This window comes from Haemaphysalis longicornis, unplaced genomic scaffold (assembly GCF_048455015.1).
Source record: "Haemaphysalis longicornis isolate Haplotype H1 unplaced genomic scaffold, Haemaphysalis longicornis Haplotype H1 scaffold_5, whole genome shotgun sequence".
Lineage (NCBI taxonomy): Eukaryota > Metazoa > Arthropoda > Arachnida > Ixodida > Ixodidae > Haemaphysalis > Haemaphysalis longicornis.
The window spans coordinates 103,016,414-103,043,685 of NW_027526385.1; positions in this window are offsets into that span (position 1 = coordinate 103,016,414).

The window sequence follows — 27,272 nt, forward strand, 5'->3', positions numbered from 1 at the left end:
CAGCTTTCTTGGCGTGATTACTCGCGTGCTTTTCCCTCCGACAATTCACGTGCGTTCGCGCGTAAAGTGGGCAGCATAGAACATTATGGGAACAGGTTAAGCGCCAGGCACAACTGGAGGAAGGAAAACTGACAGGAAAGGGGCGCACTAACAACTGAGCTTTGTTCGCTCCGAAAGCGATTATGAAGGTACAAACAACACCACGCGATACTAGTTGTACCACGTGTGAAAACGATTACAACTGCCGCATTCGCCTAACGAATAATCCAGATAATCGACCTTGCTGGAAAGAAGGTCAACTGAAGGCTTGCTGGCACATCGGTCCCCCATATTGTTTATGACGTAGGCCTCGAACACTTCCCGTTCTTCTTTTTTTGCGATATGAATGCAGCACTCGGGTCCTCTCGAACGCTGGTTCACAGCCCCTTGGCTTGCAGTCAGTCTTACAGTGAAGCGCCAGATTGCTTCCTGTTCCCGTCTTCAGCGTCGCCGCATGTTCACGCAACTTGTCGTTGTGGCAGCGCCCCGTCTGTCCTACGTATACACGGCCGCACTTCAAGGTAGTCTGATACACTACGTTTTTTGAACACTCCACAAACGCAGTGGCATGCTTCTTGCTGCAGACAGGAGGCCTAGGTCCGCATCGGTTAACTTTGCGGCACATAGCTCTGAGTTTGTTGGGAGCGCTGAAGACTACGCGCACACCGGCACGCTCCGCATTTTTCTTTACGCGATGCGATATCCCATGTGTGTATGGGATGACGGCAACCTTCTGCCAATCTCTGCCTCTGGTCACTCCAAGTTGGTCAAGCGGGGGATAGCGGTCGCTGCCTTGAGGAACGCCCTTGTAAGGTCGTGCCAGCACCAGATACAGGAGAGTTTTGTCTCGCAGGTCGGGAGACTGTTCCAGGCGGGCTTCCCTGCATCGATGCTTTGCGGCTTGGCGGGTAAGCTTTTAAATGAGCAGCACGAAGGAGCCAGCCAGTTGAACATCGGGCAGAAGCAAAGGTAGAAGATTGCCGTCATCCCATACATACATGGGATATCGCATCGCGTAAAGAAAAATGGGGAGCGTGCCGGTGTGCGCGTCGTCTTTAGCGCTCCAAACAAACTCGGAAACATGTGCCGCATAGTTAACCGATGCGGACCTATGCCTCCTGTCTGCAGCAAGAAGCATGCCACTGCGTTTGTGGAGTGTTCAAAAAACGTAGTGTATCAGATCCCCTTGAAGTGCGGCCGTGTATACTTAGGACAGACAGGGCGCTGCCTCAACGACCGGTTGCGTGAACATGCGGCGACGCTGAAGACGGGAATAGGAACATATCTGGCGCTTCACTGTAAAACTGACTGCATGCCAAGGGGCTGCGAACCAGCGTTCGAGAGGACCCGAGTGCTGCATTCATATCACAAAAAAGAACAACGGGAAGTGTTTGAGGCCTACGTCATAAAAAAGATGGGGGACCGATGTGTCAGCAAGCCTTCAGTCGACCTTCTTTCGAGCGAGCTGGATTATCTGGATGACTAATTAGGCGAGTGCGGTAGCTGTAATCGTTTTTACACGTGGTGCAACTAGTATCACATGGTATTTTTCGTGCCTTTATGAGCGCTTTCGTAGCGAATAAAGCTCAGTTGTTAGTGCACCCCTTTCCTGTCTGTTTTCGTTCCTCTAGTTGTGCCTGGCGCTTAACCTGTTCCCATGATGAAGTACCGACTAGGTCGCATCGACACATTAATTCAACATAGAACAGCTTGCGCTACAAACGCATAGATTGCGAAGCCGGCTTCCGCCGCTTGTATAGCGTGCTAATGTCGTCCACTTTGGAAGACATCTCAAAGCCTGCGCACAAAACAATCCTGGCTTCTTAGTCATGAAGAGCTTTCAGCGGCAAGTTCGGAAATCCATGTGCGGTGCAACAGCCGGTACTCCAACGACGGGAGAAGGGCCGTCAGACTTGCTGTTTCTCCAGGCTTGCACCGCTAATGCAGGCTGAAGATAACTTCAGCGTACGTTCAAGCCTCACCTCTTTTTCAGCGCGCGCATACCGCTTCAGTGCTTTGCATTGCGCGCGGGGGAAGGGGGTGGCGGAAGGAGAGCGCAAGAGCCTTCGTTTTTTTCATAGGATGTGCTCTCTGCTCGCAGGCCGGCATCACTATAACTACGGCGGCGTAGGTAGTAGCAATTTGAGGACGATTTCCTAATTTTTCAACCTTAATTTTCTAAAAATCAGAGTGGTAAAACCAGATGGCGAGCGGAACGATGTACTGTACCTTCCATACAAGAAGCTTAAAAATGTTCCCAATGCTACTGTATACTTAAATGTATGTCTTAGTATTAAAACCACCTCCTATGTAATCCCTAATTAGGAAGAAAAGTTCCATTTAAAGCAGATGACGGAGGGACACGTTTAAAATAAGAGAGGGCTCTAGGCCAAATAAGGGACAGCGGTAAGGCAGTGCATTGTGGCTATGAAGTGATTTGGAGCAATAAACAAATACGTATTTGTTTCATCTAGAATGCCGGAACCTGTACTTCCGTTGTGCGTGCTTTGTTCCAAGTTCAACATAAGCCGAATTCTGCATAATTGAAGTATTTGTTGTACGGCAAGTGCAACCTAACGTGTTTTACTTTTCGCGACATGAAGCTCACTTTTTTATAATTTGAATTTAAGTTTAACATGTAAAAAACCGCAGTATGCATCCCTCACATGCCGCAGTTTCCACTTATTTCAACAATTTAAAGAAACTATAAGATTCTGCGTTTATGTGCGACGGTAAGAGCGTGAGCGAAACAAGTTACCGACGGACAGGACGACTTATTTTATTCAGTCAATGCTGCGCGCTTAGGCCGGGAGCGTTTTCTCCGTTGTCCGAAGTCAGCAGGACTCCTTTTGGTATGGCGTCCGGGGTCATCCGCCAAGCGGACCAGGCCTTCAGATTCTGATGCGCTTCCTTAGGCTAGAGATCAGTAGTGAAAGGCAGGAAGATGGCCCAATATAACTTACAAACAACACCGACATACTGCCAGAATACTCGTTTGGAAGAAACCCTTTCAGAGATTCATTGTTTTTGACAAAATAAAGACATTAAACAGCCGTGTAGCCAGGATTACTACCAGCAATTCTTCAATAAATTATAATCGCTGTTAAAAACCTTTGTGTTTGGAACCCAAACATGACCGTAGTTAAGTCGCCATCGAAAACATTTATGTTGTTAAACTGTTTCATTGTTCGACGCTTTTACACTATAATAACTTGCTTATACTCTAATTATATTGTTACGTCCGGGAGGGATTTATTAAGGCAAGAGCGCAGGCTCCGAAGGCAGGAAAAGTCGAGCACCGTTGAGCACGACGCGAGCAGCGGTCCAGCTTCTTCTTCCTCTAGCCCAGAGAGCCCAGCTCCCGCATCCTCTTTCTCCTCTTCAGCTAATCCAATCTACTTGGCCAAGCCAATGTTGTAGAATTGGTTGACCGTTACACTTCCCCCGTCGCAGACGAAGCCCTCCGGGCGAGTCACAGTGTGGAACGGGAGTTGTAGCGTTTAAGACGCGCCACATGTACAACTTGGGTCGTCTTCGACGGTCGACCAGTGGTGGTCAGGCGTGACAGCACGTAATTAACTTCGCCAATACGTTTCACAACAAGAAAGGGACCAGTGTAATGGGCGAGAAGTTTTTCGCAGAGGCCGCGTCGGCGCTGTGGGGTCCAGAGCCAGACTAGATCACCTGGGGCGTAAGAGAGGTCCCTGTGACGACGGTCATATCGCTGTTTATAGCGGTCTTGGGAGGCTAACGTGCGTAGGCGCGCAAGCCTACGGGCCTCTTCGGCAAGGGAAAGCGTCTTAGCCACTGAAGGCTCGTCGTGTTCAGCAAAAGGGAAGATGGTGTCCAGGCAGCAGCGAGGCTGGCGTGCATAGAGAAGAAAGAAAGGGCTGTATCCGGTGGTTTCATGCTTGGCGGTGTTGTAGGCATACGTAAGAAAAGGCAAGATGTTGTCCCAGTTTTTGTGGTCGGAGGCTACGTACATTGCTAGCATATTGGACAGTGTTCGATTCGTTCGCTCGGTGAGACCATTCGTTTGAGGATGGTATGGGGTAGAGTGCCGGAACTCAACTTGAGAGACGCGAAGGAGCTATTCAACGACGTCCGCTGTAAACTGACGGCCACGGTCACTTATGATGACGCGGGGAGGTCCATGACGAAGAAGTATATTGCGGAGCAGGAACAGAGACACTTCCGCAGCAGTAGCAGATGGTAGCGCGGCGGTCTCAGAGTAACGTGAAAGGTAGTCCACACACACGATAATCCAACTATTACCCTTCGATGATCGCGGAAATGGGCCCAGTAAATCGATGCCGACCTTTTCGAAAGGGGCAGTGGGTGGATTCAGAGGGTGAAGCCTTCCTGCCGGAGCGGCAGTGGGTAGCTTGTGGCGCTGGCATTGTATACAAGTGGCAACATACTTTTCTGTGGTTTTGCGCATATTTGGCCAGTAAAAACGTTGTTTGGCGCGGTGAAGTGTACGGGCGAATCCCATATGTCCAGACGTAAGATTGTCGTGCATGAAATTTAGAATGCTGTTGCGCAGGCTGCGGTACCACAAGCAAAAGGCTGGAACCAATTGCAGAGTAGTTCTCTTTGTATAGTAGGCCGTCGCGAACGCAGAAGCGGGTATCACGCTTGTCGGCACGGGCGCAATTGAAGAATGGCTGCAGACTCTTGTCCCGGCGCTGTTCTATCTTGAAAGTGGAGATATTGGGGAATGGTGTTGACAAAGAAGCAAGACAGTCGTCGAAACCGTCGTCATCACAGCTCGTGGTTTCCAGTGGCAGGCGAGAAAGGCAGTCCGCATCCGCATGCTTGCGGCCGCTCTTGTACGACACGGTGAAGGTATACTCTTGCAGACGCAGGGCCCAGCGTGCAAGGCGGCCGCAAGGATCCCTGAGGTTGACTAGCCAGCATAGCGAATGGTGATCAGTTACGACGGTAAACGGGTGTCCATAGAGGTAGGAGCGGAATCTCTGTGTGGCGAAGACGACAGCGAGACACTCCTGTTCTGTAACCGTGTAGTTCCTTTCTGACTTACTCAGTGCCCGACTGGCGTAGGCAATAACATGTTCATTAGGACCATGGTGTTGAATTAGCACGGCCCCTATTCCTATACCGCTGGCGTCGGTATGAACCTCTGTAGGATCCGAGGGGTCAAAGTGTTGAAGTATGGGCCCCGACGTCAAAAGGAGCTTGAGCTGGCGGAACGCGGCGTCACATTCAGAAGTCCACGTGAATGGAACATTTTTCTGCAGGAGTGGTGTCAAGGGATAGGCTGTGTCCGCAAATCGAGGTATGAACCGGCGAAAATAGGAGCACAAGCCAAGAAAACTTCGTAGCTCCTTGACAGAATGCGGCTCTTTGTAATCACTGACTGCTTGGATTTTGCGTGGGTCTGGTCTGACACCGTCCTTATCGACCAAGAGGCCCAGCACAAGCGTTTGGCGATCTCCAAATCGGCACTTCTTCGAATTTAGAACTAAACCAGCCTTTGCCAAGCAGTCCAAGACAGTAACTAAGCGACTGTTGTGCTCACTGAACGTTCGACCAAAAATTACAACATCGTCGAGGTAGCACATGCAGATTTCCCACTTGAGGCCGCGCAAAACGCTGTCCATAAAACGCTCGAAGGTGGCCGGAGCATTGCAAAGTCCAAAGGGCATTACATTGAATTCAAACAATCCGTCAGGCGTTACGAAAGCAGTTTTTTCCTTATCACTGGGGTCCATGGGAATTTGCCAATATCCTGATCTCAAGTCAACGGAGGAAAAATCGGAAGCTGAATGAAGGCAATCAATGGCGTCGTCGATTCGGGGTAACGGGTAGACATCTTTCTTAGTTACAGCATTGAGGCGTCGATAGTCGACGCAAAATCTCCATGAGCCGTCCTTCTTCTTGACGAGTATGACAGGTGCTGCCCAAGGACTGCATGATTCTCGAATTACGCCATTCCTTAGCATTTCCTGGACTTGGTCGTTGATTAGGCGTCGCTCTGGCGCGGAAACACGGTAAGGCTTCTGACGAATCGGTCTTGCTCCCCCAGTATGGATTGAATGCTGAGTGCGATTTGGCGGAATTGGAAAATGCCGTTGGTTGTGACAGAAGTCGAAAACACTTGCATGCTTGGACAGAAGATCGGCTAGAGAACGGCGTTCATCTGGTTGAAGTGACTCGCTAATCATGTGTAGGAACTTGGAGGGGTCCACTGGGCAAGTATTAACGGATGCGTTCAACTCGTCATTCAGAACTGCTATTAAAGGGGGCGCATACGGAATCTCATGGGCAAGTTTGAGACCTCTTGGCAACACGACGGGCTCACTGGAGTAGTTGACAGTCCACAAAGTAGAGTGACCGTGGGCAACGGTAACAACCGCGCGAAGAACGACGATGTTTTTCTTGGCACAATTCTCGGAAATGGGCTCCACTAAAGCGTCAATTTCACGATTTGGGGCTCCGGAGGACCATACTGGGACAAATAGGGCACATCGTGCTGGCATGATGGTGTCCTCCAACACGCAAAATGTGTCCAACGCAGCGGTCTGGTGGCCAGCAGGGTTTTCAACTAGCGCAGATAAGGCAGTGCCGTCTATAAAAATTTCTCCACTTCTACAGTCAACCGTAGCACCACACTGCTTCAAAAAGTCGATCCCCAAGATGACATCACGTGTAGTCCGCGGGAGCACAGTAAACTCTGCTCTGAATAAGTGGCCGCCGAAGGAGATATTCACTGAACATACTCCAAGAGGGTGCAGCCACTCACCACCCACACCACGAAATGTAACCACCTTGTCCCACGTAAACATCACCTTACGTCCAAGCCTGTTTTTGAAATCAACGCTCATCACAGACACTGTTGCTCCCGTATCTACTAAGGCCATTGTTCGAACATTATCAACCACAATTTCAACTTTGTTTTTTAGCATGAGGACAGGCGAAGGTAAATCCGTTGAAGGCAGTCCGGTGAGAGGAATGTTAGACGCAGTTTCCTTAGCGACCTCACCTCTATTGGTCGCGCCATCTAGTTTTCCGGCGGCGGTGACCTGCGCCGAGGCGAAGGCGAACGTCGCTGGCGGAATGTGGGAGGTGTAAGACTCCGGTCCGAAGCGGGCGAATGATGACGTGCGGGCGGCTGTCCTCTAGGAATAGAGCCTCTCGGCCAGTGACCATTGTAGTGTGAATCGTCAGCCTCCGAGCGGTAGAACGTGCGTGGTGGTTCGTACCTTGTCGCCTGGCGTCGGCGGCGGCAGTAGCGGGAGATGTGGCCGGTAATGCCACAGAAGTAGCAAACGGGGCCCTCGCGGATGCGGTCAGTGAGGTATTCATCATTTGTGCCGCAGAAACGTGGGGCATATTGGTGGCGTTGGGAACGGCGAAGGAAGTTCTCCGGAGGACTATATCGCGCGGACTCGCGGCTACCACCCCGCCTAGGACTATCAATCCGGGAGGCAAAGTTTTGGTCGTTGAGAACAGCGCTGTAGGGCTGAAGAGCGTTCGTTTGCACCTGTTCTATCAACGAGTCTTCGCGCTTACGGCCGCGGTCGAAACTTTCCCGATATTCTTGATGTCGCAACAGTTCTTCGCGCACGATGTGGCGAATGGTGTCGGCCAAGTCAGACGGTGGGCAGTCGTCAACACTGGCGACGGTAGTCACGTTATCTAAGCGACCAAATTTTGGCGTAATGCGACGCAGCTTCAATGCCTCGAATGTGCGGCATTGCTGAATGACGTCCGCTGCTGACTCCAGTTTCTCTCTTCCGATCAGAAAGTGATAGACTTCTTCTGCGATTCCTTTCAAGAGGTGGCCTACCTTGTCTTCCTCCGACATTTGCGGGTTGACAACTCGGCAGAGCTTCAATATTTCCTCGATGTAGGTGGTACACGTCTCTCCAGGAATTTGTGCCCGCTGAAGCAGCGTCTGTTCGGCCCTTTTCTTTTTTTGCGGCGGGGTCGCCGAAGCGTCCGGTGATTTCTTCGACGAAGCGGTCCCAAGTTGTGAACTTGCTTTCGTTGTTCTCGAACCAAGTGAGTGCTGTTTCATCCAGGGAAAACACGACGTTAGCGAGCTGAGCAGGTGTATCCCAGCGATTGTATCGGCTCACCCGCCTGTAATGGGTGAGCCATTCCTCAACGTCTTCCTCAGCGTACCCACAGAATTTTCGTGGTTCTCGTGGCGGATACCAGCTGGCCATTGGCGGAGAGTTGGGAAGACGGCTGTCCGCAGCCGGTGGCATGGTATCTGGCGCTGGTGGTAGGCCCGCAACGCGTCGGCTTCGGCGCAAGTCTGGGAGTTCCGTCGTCGCTACGTACCCCGCACCGTCCACCAAACTGTTACGTCCGGGAGGGATTTATTAAGGCAAGAGCGCAGGCTCCGAAGGCAGGAAAAGTCGAGCACCGTTGAGCACGACGCGAGCAGCGGTCCAGCTTCTTCTTCCTCTAGCCCAGAGAGCCCAGCTCCCGCATCCTCTTTCTCCTCTTCAGCTAATCCAATCTACTTGGCCAAGCCAATGTTGTAGAATTGGTTGACCGTTACAATATTATTGTATTGTTCGCCTTATGAAAAGCTCGAATTTACGTGCCAAGGTATTTTTATAACTGGATAAGCAACCGTGTAACAGGCACTCTCAATGATGTATAATTTACGGATTTTTTTGTGTGCGTTTTTTCTTTGCCTTCCCTCCGAAAATCTCTACTAAGTATTGGGCGCCTAATTTAAAAAAATAAATAAAGAGCCCCTTTTCTGTCCTCCTACCCATTTCCGCAAATCCAAACGCTTTAGGCAACTTCCCACTTAAGATCAAGGGAGTCGCCTCGGGGCTGCTCTCCTGGCTGTGGCACGCTTTAGTGGCTTTCCCACCATTATATTATCTCCACACTTCGGTGGACCAAGTTGATCCGGCCTTTTGCCCAATTGAAGTATGGTTAAACTGGGTTACGGCGCTTATACATCATTGGTGCCGGCGAAGAATTTTGATTTACATTCGCTTCACGCGCCTCAATTACTCAATGTATATGGGGGTTTGGGTGACGACGCGCGACCTACCAGAGCTGCTTCCGGGTAATGGTTGGGGGATGGGATTGGACTGGAGCGTGGAAAGTGGGGTGCCATCGCCGACTCTTGCGACAAGTAAATTATTTGGTGTAGCAGACTTATTGTTACATCTACAAGTAGAAATTTATTTTGTGGAGTTTGCCAACTCATGTAGTATTAGTTTAAGTGAAATAAACCCGTGTGATCGCTAGGTAATCGATGGTCGAGACAAGCTACAAGTCCTTTCTGTAGCATCGTTGGGACATGTACGCTAGCCTTTATTTTCCAAATTGCTGGCAGTACCCAACTTTGTATTGAAAAGCTATTGCCAAGCTTGATTCATGAATGAGACATGCCACTAATGCAGCAGAAGGCGAGGTTAATCCCCGGCAGCTTGTTTTGTATTTTCCTGCAAAGGCAAGAAATATATCACTAATGTGAAGTGATTGCAGCGCACTTCATAAAACAAATGTCGTCAGAAACGTTCAATTGCCCTTGTTCACATTTCTCATTACAAGTATTGTTGCCTACTTTACAGAAACATTCCCTTCTGATAATCGCGACACATGAATTTCAGAATGTCGCCTTTAAAAGTTTGGCCTAATATCGTAATCGAAATATATTCGAGCGATCACTGAAATGTGGCTGATGGTCGTGCAAAAAACGAGCACATCAGAAGAAGGCATTTGCACAAGTCAATGCTAAAAACCTAGAAGCTAGTACCTCTCACTGCGTATGCTGAATTTCTGGCATGTTGTTTTACTTTAGCGCACAGTACATGCCATCGTAAAAAAAAAAAAACACCGTAGGTTTTCTGTGCCTCGTACTCTGAAATTTCTTCTTAATATCGGAATAATTTTGATAGCTTCCTCCTAATTAGCCGCGGGTCAGTTGATGGGGAGCACATCCTGGCACAACGTGAAAGAAGTATACAGCATGACAAAACGTAGATTATTGAAGTGATAACATAACAAAGCAAGCAGCCCGACCTCTAATAAAGTTTCTATTTCTATTTCTAAACACACTGTCATCTCTCGGTCTTCAAATATTTTACTTCTCTTTTGTTATTTTCAGTCTATCCTACTTAGTGACTAATCCTCATTCAACGGCAAGAAAAACTATTCTATCTGAAAAAGGCAGTGGCTGACATCTTTGCCTCCCGCTTGAGTGACAGCTAATATGACACCGTACGGAACCTTCACCCGGGCTCTTCAATGGATTATCGTCATCCCAGATAGTGTTTTCAAAATGTCTTCAGCTCAATTTTAGGACCAAGTTTCGACAGCACAACTGAACCAGTTTCTCTTCCCGAAAATGTCACAGCGTCTAGAACCTTCCATTTCACCCTGTTTCGCTACGACTTTATTAACAGTTTTGGCGAAACTGACTCCTTAAGATCAATAAACCTCCCTGTAGTTTTTACTTTCGTACATACCTTCTACTCGCTTTTTTATCAAACTTTGGTCATGTTGAAATATAAACAATGGAGAACCTTTAGCAAAAATACACTTTGAAGTTCGTGCACCAGTGCACAAATGTAGAACGTTGGTTGAGTCTGCAAGGCACATGAACGAGCGGCCTGGGTGTTGTATTTCTTATTCCTTGGGAATATTTGGGCCAGCCAATGAATGCCAAAGCGGTAAAACTACAACATTTTTCGAAAACTTTAGTTGTCCTTTTTCTATGGAGACACTGCTGGTAAAATCGTGCCTTTTCGCGAAACTAACCGCACTCCGAATGTGTTTTTTGCAGGCTTCTCGCTTGTATATAGCATCCCAAGCTGTGCTTCTTCGTTTTATTTTGTTTCATAACGATTTCACATCTTTGGCACTAAGGTATATAGAGAAATATGTCCGCTGCCTTGACGACGGCCACCAACACTAAATGGAAATGGCGATCAAATTCTGTTAGCGTGTCCCCATTTTCACAGTCACCGTTTTTTTTTGCAGAAAGTCTTTGTGTTTTGTTCAAGTGGTATTATATTTTGGAAGAACCAATTCCTAAGCTTTTGCCCATTTGTTCGTTTGCGGCGGCAACCTCCTCATTACTTTATGGTTTGAATGCATAGGGGCATTTTATCTCGTGCTTATAGCGTTCTTTCATTAAGTTTCAGGTTCCTATTTTTGTTGAGTGTGCGAATTTTTGTGCGTTCATTGAACGTATCACTCCCGTAAATCTCACACTGAATATCTTCGGTGGTATGTTCTAACGTATGCCTAAGTCATCGCTCAAGCTCGAGGACATCAACCTAACACCATCAAAAACCAGAGCAGTCTCGCCTAACTTTTCAGAATTCCAATCAGGTTTTTCTGAAACATCTCCCACGACCAGCCTTTTTCGCCGCACTTTAGGCAGCTTTTATAAGAACCCTCCACGTAATGCATATCCCCGATAACTATCCTGAAAAACTGAAAACCGTGGGTTAAATGAAGTTCCTAAACGTTACCGCTTAAACCTTATATTTTCAATGTAACACATGCGTATAAACCTTTCCACCGATTTCCTTTTAGTTTTCTTCAAAAAGCCCGTGTAATCGAGATGGCGCACGTTAAAGATTCCCAGGTGGTCAAAATCAATCCGGAGCCCTCCACTGCGGCGCGCCTCACTGCCTGTGAAGCGTCAGCGCGTCAAGCCCCACAATCAATCAGCTTCTTCAAAAAATAACCCAAAACAAATAATTATGAACTTGTGTGGCACTTTTTGCTATCACCCAAAATCCCTGCAAAGTGGAACTTTGCACCTAAATTACTTTTTTAGATACAGTCGTGAAACGGCCTAATTATTTGATGTAACACCTAATTGTACAGTGAAATCGCCATTAGTATTCTCCAGAAGCATAATTAAACAAAAAATGTTCTTGGCACACAATAACTATGTGTAAATTGAGAATTTGAAATGATCAATGTGCAATTGATAGGTGATGAGTGCTCTTGGGAGTTTTTCCTGCTGGTGATGTTCGTGGTTAGATTGTTTCTTTGGATGTTTTTGCTCGCTTACCTCGACTCGCTTGTACTAGCATTCACGGCCATTTAGACAGGTCGTAGAGGGTAGCTACCACCAGACGCTGCACCTTACAGTCGCTGAAAATCCACAGTAGCCCAATTTCTCTCTTGGATGCTGAGGCGTAGGCACGCCTTATCGAACGCTTTTTTGATTTGAGTTTTTATTGTTGAAGCACCCGTACGGAACCACGCCACAGGACACTGAAAGAATGGCCACCATAGCAGTTCTTTGCAATACATCAGAACCTACGTTTTGCTTTTTGGACGGACAGGCAACTTTAGGCTGCGTTCACAGCGGATTATATAGAGCGGTTACTTTTGAAACAATACCCAAAGCCTAAAATTACTTTTATAAGCTATTTCATTTTAGCTATAAAGAGGTTGGAAGAACTTGATGATGATGGCTTAGCGGGCGCAAGGCCAACTAGGGCAAAGAGCGCAAAGAAAGTGTGGTTAGAAGAACTTGGTAAAACGCGTCCGCACAAGCAGCAAAATTTACACCGAGGTAATTCCAGGAAATTTGTTAACACTTACCTTAAACATTGCCTGCACGTGAAGCTCCAAAATATTAACTACTACACAGAAGAGCATGCCAACCTACAATGCATTTATTATCTCGCGAATGTAAAATTAAAAGCATAAAATTATACTTTCTGACATAAAGAATGGGAAAAAATACACTTATAGTGCATTTGTGCTACGTCACACTGAGTAAAGGCTTTACTATCTATTCCAAAAGAAAGTTAGAGGAAGCGGGAAAGCTTTCTGGCATCAAAGCTGCTTTTAAAGTACGTCAAAATCTTCGCTAAGAATGTGTACAACCTTCGCAAAAGTGATTCCAATCGATTGTCAAACCTTCAAAATGCCAAATCACACACGCATAACGAACCAAAGTGACATTTTTTGGCCGACTGAGTACACGCATCTACGAATGATTTAAATGTATTTCGATATGCGGTCTATGCAATAAATATTCATTATTTTACTGCTTCTTTATGATGTACGCGTGTATTTGCTTATGTAGAGCCAATCTTTTTTTGCTATTTTAGAGTTAGCGTTTGGGACAATAAAAGTCCGCATTCACTTGCCAAGAAATCTTATCAGAGCTTCTCGGTCGACCAACCGGTCCATTAGGAAATTAGTTAGTTTTTTGACAGGACGCTATCTGTACCACTAAGAATGCTGTCATTTTAATTAGAAACGTTAGGACATCTGCGCCCCGAATATTTCGCGGCTTTTATATGACACAGTTACGGAGAGAAAGTGCCGAAAGGGAAAATAAGCTTTTGTGGCCCTTATATAAGAAAACCTTTACCTGTCCACTGTGTAGAAATCCCTGCGATTGTCTTTTGCGGATTATCTGCATAGCCAAAATTTCTATTTTACGCTGAGGCTTGTTCTGTTTACGTCCTTGCCCCTTTCACCTCGCCCGCGTCGGTTTTGTGCTCATCCAAGAATATATTTTTCTTTCACAAGCTACGTATGATGCCCGCTTTCTTTTGGTGCCTGCTTCTGTAAGGCTCTAAGACAATCACTCACTTTGTAAACCATTTTTAGAGAGCGAACTCTTAAAAAACCAAACAGCAGGCCCTAGTAAGCGAAATATATTTTAATCTCATCTTAAATTTATTTTCTTGTCTAGGCTACCTTGTCCTTTCCGCCGTATTTGTTGTCGTTTTTGTGAGTTTTGCTTCTTTTATGCCCCCCTTCTAACTTCCTTTCATAGTACAAACTCTCCCTAATAAAAATGTTTAATGCCACACTGCTAACATATATGCAGAACTGCGCAAACGTTCAAATAAAGAGACGCTGATTGAAAGCAAATATTTAAAAATATTTCTGCGTGAATGTTTCAGAGAATAGAGCACAAATAGTAAGCCTTATTAAAACTATTCATTATACACGACAAACATGTCTGTCTTGAGCCGAAAATTCACGATCATGCTGTCATCGCTACCCTTAGTGCGGAATACCGCACTACGACTACAGCACCAGCCAGTACACAGAAGAAACAAAAGAACGCTTATCTGCAACAATTGAAACGTGTTTTCTCCCTTGAAGAAACAGTAAAAGCTAATTTTCGATAGGAATACAAGAGAAAACGCAAGGGTTATTTTTTGTTCTTCAATGAATAGCTCGAAAAACGCACTGCAAAGTACAAGCACCGAAGGGCCCGTGTCTCTCGTCCTGGCTATTGTCTCCTTTCAGTATTCCCGTGCTCCTCGCCCCTAAAGACCTGGGAGTTACTCTGATTGATTGTGGGGTTTAACGCGCCGACGCAACGCAGGCGATGAGGCGCGCTGTAGTGGAGGGCTCCGGATTAATTTTTGACCACCTGGGGATCTTTATCGTGCACCGAAATCTCGTACACACGGGGGTTTTTGCTTTTCGCCTCCATCAGAAAAGCGGCCGCCGCAGCCGGGAATCGAACCCGCGACCTCGTGCTCAGCAGCGCAACGCCTTAGCCACTGAGCCACCGCGGCGGGTACTCAAGTTACTCAAGTGCCTAAAAAGTAATTATGTATTTTATGGCTTGCTTCAGCCTCAAAGACTCATCATAAGGTGGTCGTATTTTAATATTTCGTTCTTTAAAAGTATAAAGGCATCGCCAGAAAGAGAAAGTTTCTTAAACAAGGCACGTTTGTTCGCAAAATTGGAGCTGCCTTCGCGAGTCCGTTTCGAAATAAACATCAGCAGTCTGAAGCATTTAAAACACAGCAAAAAGTGCTGTGCCCTTTCATTCTGTGAAGAACGTTGACCAGTAAAGCTTTGGTGCCGAGCTTGAACCTGAGCGACAAAATTCTTTGAACTGGTCGTAGTACAATGGGCGCACCAAGCGAGACGCGTTTATTTGTTTTTTGCATTGAGCTGAGTTCCTAGTTAATCGCCTGAATCAATCTTTGAATAGCTAGAGTGTTATTCCAATAGACAAACATAGAACGGCCCGTTTCCCCATCATTAAAAACATGTTTTGAGAAGCGAGGAAATTTCCACATTATTAGCAACTTCACAGTGAACTATGTAATTTTGGAAAGTAACTAAACACGGTGAAACATCATAATTATATAGCGCCAATTTTTATATTATTTGATATGGGATTGTTTCAATAAAACAAGAGTTCGAACCACTTTCACTAATGATACTCTCTCTGTAGATGAACGTGCTTCACTGTGCAATAGTCAAACTCGGTAACCCAACAGCCAAGACAAAGCTAGATCGAACTTACAACGATCCTGCAAACGTTGCTTCACCTCGTAACAGAAATGTACTAATGGGAGCACTTTTTGTCCGGGAAAAATATATTTAGTCCTATATTAAAATAAGGAAGCACCAGGGCATTTTTTTACGATTTTGAAGTACACGGAAGGTGGGGAGTAGTTCTACGATCGCGTGGTTTGAGTGGGTGACGCAGCGTGGCGCTACGCGCGCGGAAAGAACAGTGGAGAATCCAAAACAGCCAAGGTAACCAAAAAAGAGGCACGGCAGATTGAAACGAGTAAATGGAGGGAAAAAATGAAAGCTAAAACGTCGTTAGAGATGTACAGGGCTGAGAAAATGAACATCAGAAAGGAAAATTTCTATGATAATTCCCAGGGCAGGGCTTTTCTTTTTGAGGCTAGAGCAGGTTGCCTGCGAATTAAGAGTTTTGTGGGGAAGTATTCACAAAATGATGCGGTTTGTGTGGGCTACGGAAAAGAAACAGAAACTATGCGCCACATAGTGGTAGGATGTGAGGGTATCCATCCAAATCTACATGAAGGGAATATTGGGCTTCCAGAAGCCCTAGGATTTAAGGGTATCAGAGAGGAAGTTAACTTCAAGGCTGTCGAGGGGACGAAAATAAGATTAGAATGCTGGTGGACGAAAAGCAGAGAGGGGAATATTGCCTAGGACAGTTACCACCTGTAACAGGGAAAAGAAAGTTTTTCGGGCCTAATAAGCTTTAGTGCCTGCCCTAAGCAGCGCTAGTATTAATCCAAGAGTGTAAAACATGGTTATATTAGTCCTTTTTGGTAAGATGACATGTCATCACCCCGCTTCAAAGGGGAAACCAATAGCAATCATCATCATCGGTGAACGAAAAGAAGATTAGAATGCTGGTGGACGAAAAGCAGAGAGGGGAATATTGCCTAGGACAGCTACCACCTGTAACAGGGGAAAAAAGTATTTCGGGCCTAATAAGCTTTAGTGCCTGCCCTAAGCAGTGCTAGTATTAAACCAAGAGTGTAAAACATGGTTATATAGTTCTTTTTGGTAAGATGACATGTCATCACCCCGCTTCAAAGGGGAAACCAATAGCAATCATCAACATCACCATCATCATCATCATTGTTGTCTACATCACTCTGTTGCGGGAGACGAGCTGGTGTATGCCAGTCATAGCATTGCTGTAAAAGAGCCGACAAACCAACGACCACGAGCGCTGAGAGTGGGGCGGAGCCTTTTCGTCATGCGAGCCGAGTACCTTACAACAAATCGGTGGGCGCAAAGGCTGTAGGCCCTCCCTCCCCAGTTTATTTCCTGGTGATATTCATAAAAACGCAGTTGCTATAATAAATATCAAAGACAGGGGAACTCAAAGCTACAATAATTGTATAATGACGCCGATTATCCTAATACCATGCACTGTTTTCAAAAGTTAGGCACCAACCACGTCGAAACGTGGCACTTTTTCAGTTAAACTTAAAAAAACAGCGACTTAACCACTTAGCGATTTCGTTACATCATGGTTACCCTCCGCAACACCTTCGTAACATAGAGGTCGGAAACGCATGGGCTCCAATGGGAGTAGCAATAAAAAATGAAGAACTTCGTTAAATCCAAGAATTCGTTAAGCGCAGAATTGTTATATCCAGATTTGACGGCACAATTCAAAATAACAACACTCAAGATGACGTGGATGAAGTTCACAAAACTCTAAATTTTTTTGTTCATTTTTGTATTTTTTCAAGTGCGTTGCAAATTGGGTAACTGTTGCGATCAGACCAAACTCATAAGATCTGTTCGCTTGGTGTATAGATTTCCGCCGAAACATATTTATATGTGGCTGCTGTGAGAATGGGCAGATTTGCCTTCTCATTAAAGATTTCCCTTCCTCTTCTGCTGAGCGAAAATATTTCGGGGGAGTGAGGGGTGGTCCAGGCAGGAAAATTTGTTCTCCCATCTTGGGTACGTCAGTGGGCTCCACGGATAGCACAAACGTGGTCCCTCCAGAAAAGCTCCTAGGGTTTTTATTCCACGTCCTAATTGAGACAAAGAGGACCTGGTTAAACTGAATTCATGATTGCTACAATTGCGTTAATAAAACAAACTACCGAAGAAACTGGTCTTTTAAAAATGCAGCAAAATATTTTCGATAGTTGTTAAAACTTTTATACGTGTGAGTGCGTCGCTACACCTTAGATTCTTTTTTAATAAACAAGGTAGACGTCTTGCCTATTTTTTGAAAAATTGCAGAACAGAGAACGAAGTTGTTTGTTATTAACGATTGTTAAATGAAAGGGTAAACCCGTCACGCCAGGGTGCAAAACGAACTCGCGGTGTTCTTGTTAAGCGGCACCTATAAAGTTCGTTGGTATTTTTTGTGCACCAAAGGAAGAAGTTTCTTTTATTCGTGGATAAATTTTTACTGTCTCATCAACAATAATTAAAGACAGGGCACCGTGTTAGCACAATCTTCTGAGAAATACACAGTATTTTTCAATAAATATTTAAAGTCGGAATACAAATTTATGGTATAGAAATAAAGCACTTCACATTGCAGCCAACATCTTGTCCTGCGGCTTTAAAAGTTGTTCTGGATAGTTTCTCAGCTGCAATGAAGTTCGTATCTGTAAAAAGAAAACATATATAGCCTTAGTATACCTCTACTCATAATTAGCAGGAACGCCACGAGGACGCAAACTGAGACAAAGCAAAGTAAAGAAGTTTAACTTCAAATCGTGCCAAAATTGATTGCTTTTATGGCAGCTGCACAGTTTCGCACCCGCCGGCAAGCTGAACTTGTTATGTGGGCAAACTTTCAGTTTCAGTTGTGAAATACCAGGAGCCGACCATAAGTCTATAGCGCAACGCTTGTATTGGGTTTTGTCCCGCGGCTACGTTGTAATGAGTGTGCTTGCATATAGCGACCCGCAAGGCCGGTCCTGTGCCAGCGTTTGCTTTGTACCAGAGTTGGCGCGGCTATTCTGTCAGTTTCGGAGTTTTTATAAATCTTTCTCTCGACCGTTTTGAAAACTCAACACTTTCAACAGACGTAGGTTTTTACCAGAACATGAACGATTGGAAGACATGTGGTTTACAATTTAAAACTGATCTTTTGTTTTTTAGGCCATATCGAAGGAAAAGTTTGTTTTGTTCATTATTCATTGTGCAGGCCAAAGTTTCAACTGAACTTAAAATCGATATATACCAAACCATCTTAAGGCATGGTCTAGCATTTTTATCGCTGCTTCCAAGTAAAAATCATTTTAAAATGGGGATTTTTATTGAGAAACTTGTTCGAAACTACATGAGCAAGAAGTTGCAGTTAGTTGAACTTGATTGCATTTACAGCACTCACCGGTTGTACAGCCCGTTACAGTTGTTACAACCACTACGGGTCATACCACATTAAGAGCACAGCAAGCACTTCTGATTTAGCGCGTTTAAAAATACACCTTTATAGCGTACTCTACAAATTGATTAAAATTCCACAGAAATCGTGCTGTTGTTCCGATGAGCAACAAAGCAACCCAGCTATCAGCTTTCATCAAATTACTCGCATGCACATCCACCATATATGCACCTGTGCTTATGCTCACGCATTTTATATCCCAGATAAGGTTTAAGTCCCAAAGGTGGGTAACTTGTTTGATGAGAGTGCTATTTTCGACATTTTTGGTGATAAAAAAACTGTTCGGACCGATTTTCTTGCGAGGATGATGATTTCGTAGAGGTAAAACTCTACCCATAAGAACTTCAATGGGCAGTTCTATCTCTTACGCTGGTTACAGCGTGAAGAGGGATGGCATTGCTTCGTATTCAGACGGTGTTTCTTTTCTCTCAAAATTTTACATTTCTCCGCATTTTTTTTTTGTTTTGCCAAAGGTGGAAAACGAGATTTTTGTGACTGTTTCTCCATGTAAAGTTCTTTTTTTGTTTTTTTTATTGCTAACTCCATTTCCTTTACCACCACCCCCTATAAAATTTCGAGGTGTAAGTTCCCTCTTCGTAACAGTGTCTGAGCAAAATAAAAAATTCCCCCGCATTTCCCCGAGGGGGAGAATGTGAAAGTGCGAATGCACGGTTGTCGGCCCGCTTGCGGCGCTTGCGCTCGGCCCCCGCAGCCCACCGCCTCGCCGCCTTCTCTTCCATCTCTTCCATCGGGTTTGTAGTATCACGTGTACACCACGCAGTTATCAAGCCGCTATAACGCCGCTGAGTCGCCAACGCACGCCGCTGACGACGTAGTTTGAATGCGTTAAAGATATAAGGCGCGTCACTAACACTGATATCAGCGTCGCGTCCGTGGCTTGGTCGGTAGAGCGTCGCGCTGCGGCCGCGCAGTCCTCGGATCAAAACCTGGCGCCGGATGCTGTTTCCTTTTTAAATATAGAGGAGCACTGCGGACGCCGCCGCCGCCGCCGCCGGCGGTGGATGGTTTGGGGTCGCTTATAAAGTGCATTCGCACTTAAAACAATAAAATTAAGCTTCCAAGAATGAGTTCCCTCCGCCAGTGAGAACAAACATAAATAAACTCAGTATTCAACTGCGTCGTGAGCGTTGTCACTACGTTAGGTGAGGGTAAACCCCACGTAATGGGTTTTTTCTGCGGCAGCCCTTGTGGCGTTAATGACACTTTTGCGCACGAGCGACGGCAGACGATTCCACACAGTAGCCGCGTTGAATATGGGAGCGCAGATCGGGAACCTAAATATGTCCTTACTGGGTGTGACGAAGGAGCATAGAGTTTCTTACAGTATACACTAGAGAGGAATCTGGCGCTAGCGTCTATGTGGCTCACATCAAGGTCGTCTGTGTCGTCATGGACCGCCATTATACATCGCGCTCGCCTTAGTTTCATCATTGGCTGGGATTGAGACGTTTTACTGACCGCAAATTTAAAGAAAGTGTCACAAAAACGCGAAGAATAGTGTGCAAGTATGTTAGTGGAAAACAAAAACAGGCTGTTTTAAAACTAAGGAAAAAAGAAGTAAAGCGTATATTTGCCGGAACGGTTGTGCATGCTATTCCGCAGGCGAAGGTTGTAGTTACGAACAATGTTAATATTTGGGGAGGAAACTCATTAGAGACTGCGATTTTATTAATTTTACCATTATCTCAAATAATAAGTTGTTCGAAGAGTTTCGAAAGTTTTTTGAGCGTGCCTATGAAAACGTTGCCTTCATGGTGAACCGGTGCACCGCGACCGCCAGCTAGTTTAGCAAGAAAAAGAAAACGTGGCGTTAAACAGTCGTGGACGATGACAATATAGGACGCATTCAAGCGCCCGTATCTGCCGTATCTTGTCTTTGTCGAAGTACGTTTTGTTTATTCTTTTCGTCGGCTACAAATTTCGCGGCGCCATATTACCCGCTGAGTCATAAGTCCTTCGACTGCGGCATGAGCAACGTCAGGTGCGATCACGCATTGCCTGCTCTTTCCCTGAACACGGCTACCACAAAAACGGGAGGATTTGAGCTTCCTTGTAGCTCGTAAACGTGTTGCATATTGAACAAAGCAAATCCCAAAAACCGCTTAAGAATCCAATTGTCATGCCAAGCCCAAGCCAAAAAGAAGGTCTTCCCATGAGCCCCCATGACGACATGGCTTACGAGGAGCAGTTTCCTCTCTAGTATACTTACTAAGAAACTCTATGCGAAAGACGGAACCGCGGCCGTTTGACTGTGGTGGAGCTGCATTATAGATAAATGTGTTGCTCCTTGATACAGAAACTAAACCGAGCTTTGTTGTTTTGCTTTGCTAATGCAAAACACCCCGAAAATGCTGATTTAGAACAGACCCCCACGGCATAACGGCGTAACACCGAAGCTTCGAAAAACAAGGGGTTGATATAGTCATTACCGTTCAAAACTCCTGAACCGCTAGCACTTGTCGTACCTCTCCCATTATTTACCCCCAAAGGGAAGTGCATTTATATATGGGGCAAAATGTGCGTAATTAACTCGCAGCCCCGCGTCCATTTAGTTATGAACGCTCATTTTGTTATTTATAGCATAGTAAGCAAGAAAATTGGCTGTGCAAGACGCGCGTTCAAACCTGTGCTGTAATCTCCGGCAGGTGCGAGACGATAGCAAGCACAGAAATTACAGAACCCCCGCTCGTGCTGTTCCATGGAGATGGCACGCTAGCACTCCGAAGGCGGGAGATTTGAATTGCATTGGACAAACTCCTGCTCAATTCAGAAACATAGGAGTGAGTGAGGGAGGGAAACAGCGTGAGCGGTGGTAGCAATGAGCAGATAACGGCGCCGCAGCCTCTCAGGTGAATCACTGCTCTGCACTTTCGACAGCTCTCAGCTTGAGTGCAACCGCTTTATTTTTTAGTCATTAGAAGCGCTTTAGCTCGTTTTGTATTCTTTGACAAAGGCGCGGCTGGTGAAGGGTTTGCATTTACGAAAACGAAACCGAAGCAAGCAGTGCTTTCTTGTTCTTTTTAATTATTCTTTTTGAATATTCCAGATGCCTATAAAACACAATGGATATTGAAGAAAATCTTATCTCTTCCAATAACTACTTTGTGGCACTTGTGGCTCTGTGTTTCACTTCTCTTACTAGCAATCAACCAGTTCACAAAAACGAACCAAGGCTTTTCAACAGCGTACAAAACCTAATACAGGAGTTCCATTGATTACGACCTAGTAGAAAAGAAAGCAACTGGAAGCCCACAACGAGCCTCTAAGATACCGCTCGAACTCCGAGAGCCAAACTCCTGCTATCACCACTTCCATCCCGCTGCTTCTTCCTCGGTTCAGAGAGGGTGATAAATGATGTGAGACGCTCTACCCGCTGCAACAGCCGTTTTCTGTAATATAACGTTTTTCCCCTCTACTAGCCCAACAGCCACACTGCAAGCCCCTTAATTACAGGCCTCCACTGCTGCCCGACGGGCACCGGCAACTGCACTTCGCTTATATGACGCCCACTGCCTACGCCCAAACTCGGTGAAAATGTACGCAACCCCCGAAATACGACGAAGAGATGGTTGTCTCCTCACACGCTGATGCTAAAAAGGGCATTTGGTTCTGTTCGGAGAAAAATTCAAAGAACATATTAGGTGGCAGTTGGAGGGAGGAAATTAACCATGGAAGAGGGGAAGAGACGAGCGATGTATTTAAACTGTTTTCGAAAAGTCACACATAAGAGGGCCCGAGCAGGATATGTTCCACGCGCAGCTTCTCCTTTGTAACGAGGTCAGCTCAGATTTCTCTTTTTTCTGTTCCCGTGACAATATTTTGTTGTGCCTCCTACTCGGGGCCTAGTGACGTGCCCTGCAACCCCATTGAGGGTGGTCGCAGGATACCAAAGTTAAACGGAAGAATCGGCCAAGTACAATCACTATACAAATCCTTTGATTTGTTCTTTTCTTGAATTGTTGCTTCATCTTCAGTTTTCGGTCTACCTTCAACTTCTGACTCCGGACGCAAGCGGAATGCAGAAACATTTTTGTACGCAACATGGGTTTCGTAAAGGAGTACGTAACAGCACCGCAAATTGCATACTTTGCTCAGGTCAATAAATGTGGTATGATTTTGTGGTCTATGTTAGATATTCTGGCCATTATAGGGCTACAGTGTCGTTCCGGCATGCAACCTTGAAGTATATTTGCTGAGAAGAAGCGTCTGTTGTGCCATGCTCACTCTGTGTCACCACGCCAATGCATTTACGCAGCATCTCCGTGTCGGATTTAGGACTCAGATTACTTTGCGCACGCACCGCTTAATATTCTGCCACTGTTTCTGTTCGTTGCTTGTTGTATCGTAACGTCACTCTTTTCGATGCTCCCGGTTATGAACGAGGCGTTCTTTGGACGGTATAGTGCGTACACCGTACATTGGGGTTTTGTTATTCCATGATGTGAGAATTAGTACAGCTGTGTGCTTTTGCGGAACACTATGGCAAAACTTGTTTTTTGGCATTCTCCAACTGAATTACATTTGGCTAAAGAATAATTGGTTCTCTTCATTAGTATCGAACCAGAGATCTTGGGGAAACTGGCACCAAATTCAAACTGGGAAGGGTTACATTTATAGCTCGCCTCATGCTCCGGTGCGTCTTCCCAAACGCCCGGCATTAAGCCCAGAGATGTCATTGGTCTGTTGCAATGACAATAAATGGCACGTTCTCTTCACCCTCACCTGCTCCAATTTTCGCGTTTAACAAAAATATCCTCGCAAAAAATTTAATTTTTTCAACACCCATGATTAAGGCACGGCCGATTACTCTTCCAATGGAGTAAACGTGTTTGGTAACAGGGCGGTAGTAAAATATACCCGAAAGTTGCCGAAATGAACAAGGAAACGAATTCGATTCCGCGTGTATTGAATTTTTCAAGGACGTGTTGAAGGGTTAAGCTATGGTGTACTGAGAAGGCTGTAATTGTGGCTAGTAAACGCCAATACACGGTTCTCTTCTTTCTTCCCTCTGAACCCCCCCCCCCCCCTCCGGTGGCAGTATCAGCTACCAGGATATTGGCCGTCTTGACAGACAATGCACTTCCACATCTCAATGGGCTAAATGTTGAAACACTCTTTTCTGTTAGCAGAGTGGTTACAGTGAATTTCCCGAGGCAAAAAGTATGGTGTAGTTCTACTTCTTATGCCGTGGCGTGGTACCATAAAAAAGATGTCGAAGTGAGCCCTTCCTTACGTCGGATTGAGCAATGGTGTTCCCTCTGCAGGCTGAAGTGGTTGGGGAGCCAAAGTTCGCCTTTACCCGATGCTACTAATGGGAATCTATCAATTGATTTGTGTCACCACCCCACCCAGTGTCTGTACAGGGAAGCACTAGCTGCGGTTCATGTATCGCTGCGAAGATATCCGCAGGGTGAATGGGTTTTTGACTACAATGAAAGCAGGGCCAGATCCACCCCTATTAGAGAATTAGGCCTCCGGTTCCACCGCAAGGCTTGCCGTGGGTGCCTCTCGATGTCGACCTTCCACCACCGCTCTTAGCTATACGATATGAAGTAAACTCAGGGGTAACGTACTAAGGGTTAGGTACTAATAAATCACCTCATGACGGCGCACGAATACAGCAGAAGTACCGATAGGTTCCTAATAACTCTCAATAAACCCTTTGCCACAATGCAAGGTTAAAAAATTGAAACCTAGGACGCTTGCCAAAATGGATGCTAGAGCCGATCGGAGTTAATTGAATTAAAACAGGAAACAGGAAATTTCCTAAAGAACTCCTACAACGCCTCGCCGTATCATTTATACAACAAAAACCAAGCTTCCGCTCCCGAAGATAAATGTCGGATCCAAGTAGCACCAACCAGAAGCACAAAATGGGGCGGTGTGTGCCATGAAAATGAATCGATTTGGCAAGGCAAGACATGTGGACGCTGTGTGCTGCTCCTGCATTATTGATCAAGGACTGCTTGCTTAATGTGTACAAAAGGAGGTGCGAGCTGTAAGTGTCGAGGAGGTGCATGCAGGCGCCTGGAGCCAGGACGAAAAGAGCGACAATAACAGCTGTCGTGCATTGTTTATTCAGCAGTGGCTCCAGCGAAAAAGGGGGGGGGGGAAGAATTTGTAGCACTATATCAGCTGCATATCATGTTTTTTCTGCGGGCTTTTCTTTTTCCGCAGCATTCGTGACTGAATCAAACTGTATGATAACCCTTCTGTTGCGTTGCACTGATAAACAAATATCACTTAGCAAAAAACTGTTGTCTGTCGACACGTGTTCGCACGACCAATAAAATCCTCCATAGCGAGATAATAATTTTTATTTTGGTTCTTTTCGCATTAAAACGCTAGAAATCAGCTAATTTACTAGAGGTCTCCTATATATAAATAACTCACAGCATGGTACTACTGCATAAGGTTGAACAACGCATTTTTCAAAACAGCCGCATTTGAAAGCACGCCCACACGTGAAATGCTAACAGGATGACAGATCCCTTTGAAGCGTTTGACTACAAAACTTAAGTGTTTTTTACATGACCGAAGAGCGGGAGAGGGCGAACATTAAAAGGGGTTAAATGGTGCTGGATGTGGACGGGGTTGCTCAGGCGGTTAATGAAGCGAAATGTCCCAGCTCAGCCCACTGGAGCAATCATTCCCTTTAAGAAGAGGGGTTCTTAAGCTTAGTAGGCTCAGCTCGATATGATAGCACAAATATAGAGATGCCCTATATTCGAAGACTGACACAGGATGACATATCTTCATTATGAGCATGCAGATTACTTTTCATTAAGAAGTACTATCGCGCTCGACTTGACTCGCAAGATGCAACTGGCAGTCGGAGTAGCTCCACCATTAGTGGCGAGACAGAGGAGCGAGGCACTTTAGTAATAAAAATTTCGAGCTTCAGTCTTTTTTTAATAAGCGGCATGCCTACTGGTGTTTACTGCCTTTGACCTACCGAACGAGCAACAGTCGAAGCGTCCAATATGGTAAAGTCGTGCGAGCTTTGTGTAACAGGTTAATTGTTTGTGTAACAGGTTAAGAATTGTTATGTGCGGCGGTTTCTTTGGTGTTGTCGCTGAATATCTACAGGTCGGCTATGATACGCTTTCATTCCATGAAATTGTTTCGCCTTCTTCAAAATGCTGAACGTTTCCCCCCTCACATTTGTCATTTCTCGCGCAATATGGCATTACTGATGGCCACTGCTCCGTTTAGGCTGCTTAGGCTCACTTCAAGCAATGAAAACTTATGATAGCGTCTCAATAGTTCTTTGCGCAAGGAAACCGTCAAGCGCTGCAATTTTGGAGCCATTGCACAAATCTGCACCAGTGCGCTTCAGTCGGTCACAGGGAGTAGAACTCATAGTGGGTGCTGGCAATTATCATTAGAGCTGAACACCTTTTTTCTCATCAGATCTGTATTCTAGAGTGCCTTGCTTTGCGGTGCCTCGGCTGAGCGCAGATTGGGTCGACCTATCGCTCGGGTGTTGCGAGTCAAATTGAGCGGAATAGCTAGGACGTAGGCTCCTAGTTAAAATCGTAGTCCATGCCGCTGTTCAGACGACAATTTGGATATGTTGTGTAGAGCGATAAACGTAGGTGCGTAGAAAACTTGAGCTTCAATGTTTGCACACATCGTGTTCCACCGAAAAGATTCCCCGCCTGAATGGAAACATTGCCTGCATTTGACGCGCTTACTATCCTACGTAGTTGAAGTTATCTTTGTCTGCACTTTCATTTAGGGCTCTTAAAATATTGCTCAGCTCATTGATAAAGCAGGACGTCAAATATAAGTAAGCCTTCAAACGTTTAATTTTGTAAAACTTTACCAGAAACTTGAGACGACGGGGTGAGCATTTGCTTCCAAGATGAAATCTGTTCTAGGGCTAGGGTGACGGCATTACATCGTCTTAAAAAGGAAGAATACAAATTTTACCGGTAATACAAGGTTTCCTTGTTGTTTTAGCGCATGGTACAATTTCTCTGGCCAGCTGAGAAAAAGTTTGACCTCGGTACGCAACGCATTTCCCATTTCCTATGGGGCTCCCCGATCTTGTTTTGCAAATAATTACTTAGTACAACGTTTCCACAGAATGGGTAACGCCCTCTCCATCTCCCCTTCTACCTTTCTTTGGCGTTTTGTATTTCTATCCGCCCCATTTTGCGGTTCTATGCTTGCGGTTGCCTCACCACCCGGTCCATTTTTTTCTTTTCTCCGTTCGATCTCCACATAGCTGAGTAAAAAGCTTTAGAGCTTGCTCCTGTTAGCATTTTTCGTTTTATACTATTCCTCACTAGGCATCGCTTGAGCCAGTAACTAGGCTTTAATAGCCCTAAATGCATTTTATAGCCCGCAGCCTAGTCACATCGACCCCCACAATTCTGGGCGGCAGAATGTATACAACCGACGGGGCAAAAGGTACCGTTTTAGTTTTCTATTGCGCCTTCGACATTCGGCCTTAGTGCTTCTGAAACATATATGGCGCTCTGGAAGAGTGGAGAGCCGCAAAGCCGCAGATACGGCGACTCTACAAAGGCAAGAAAAGTGGCCAGGGTGCACT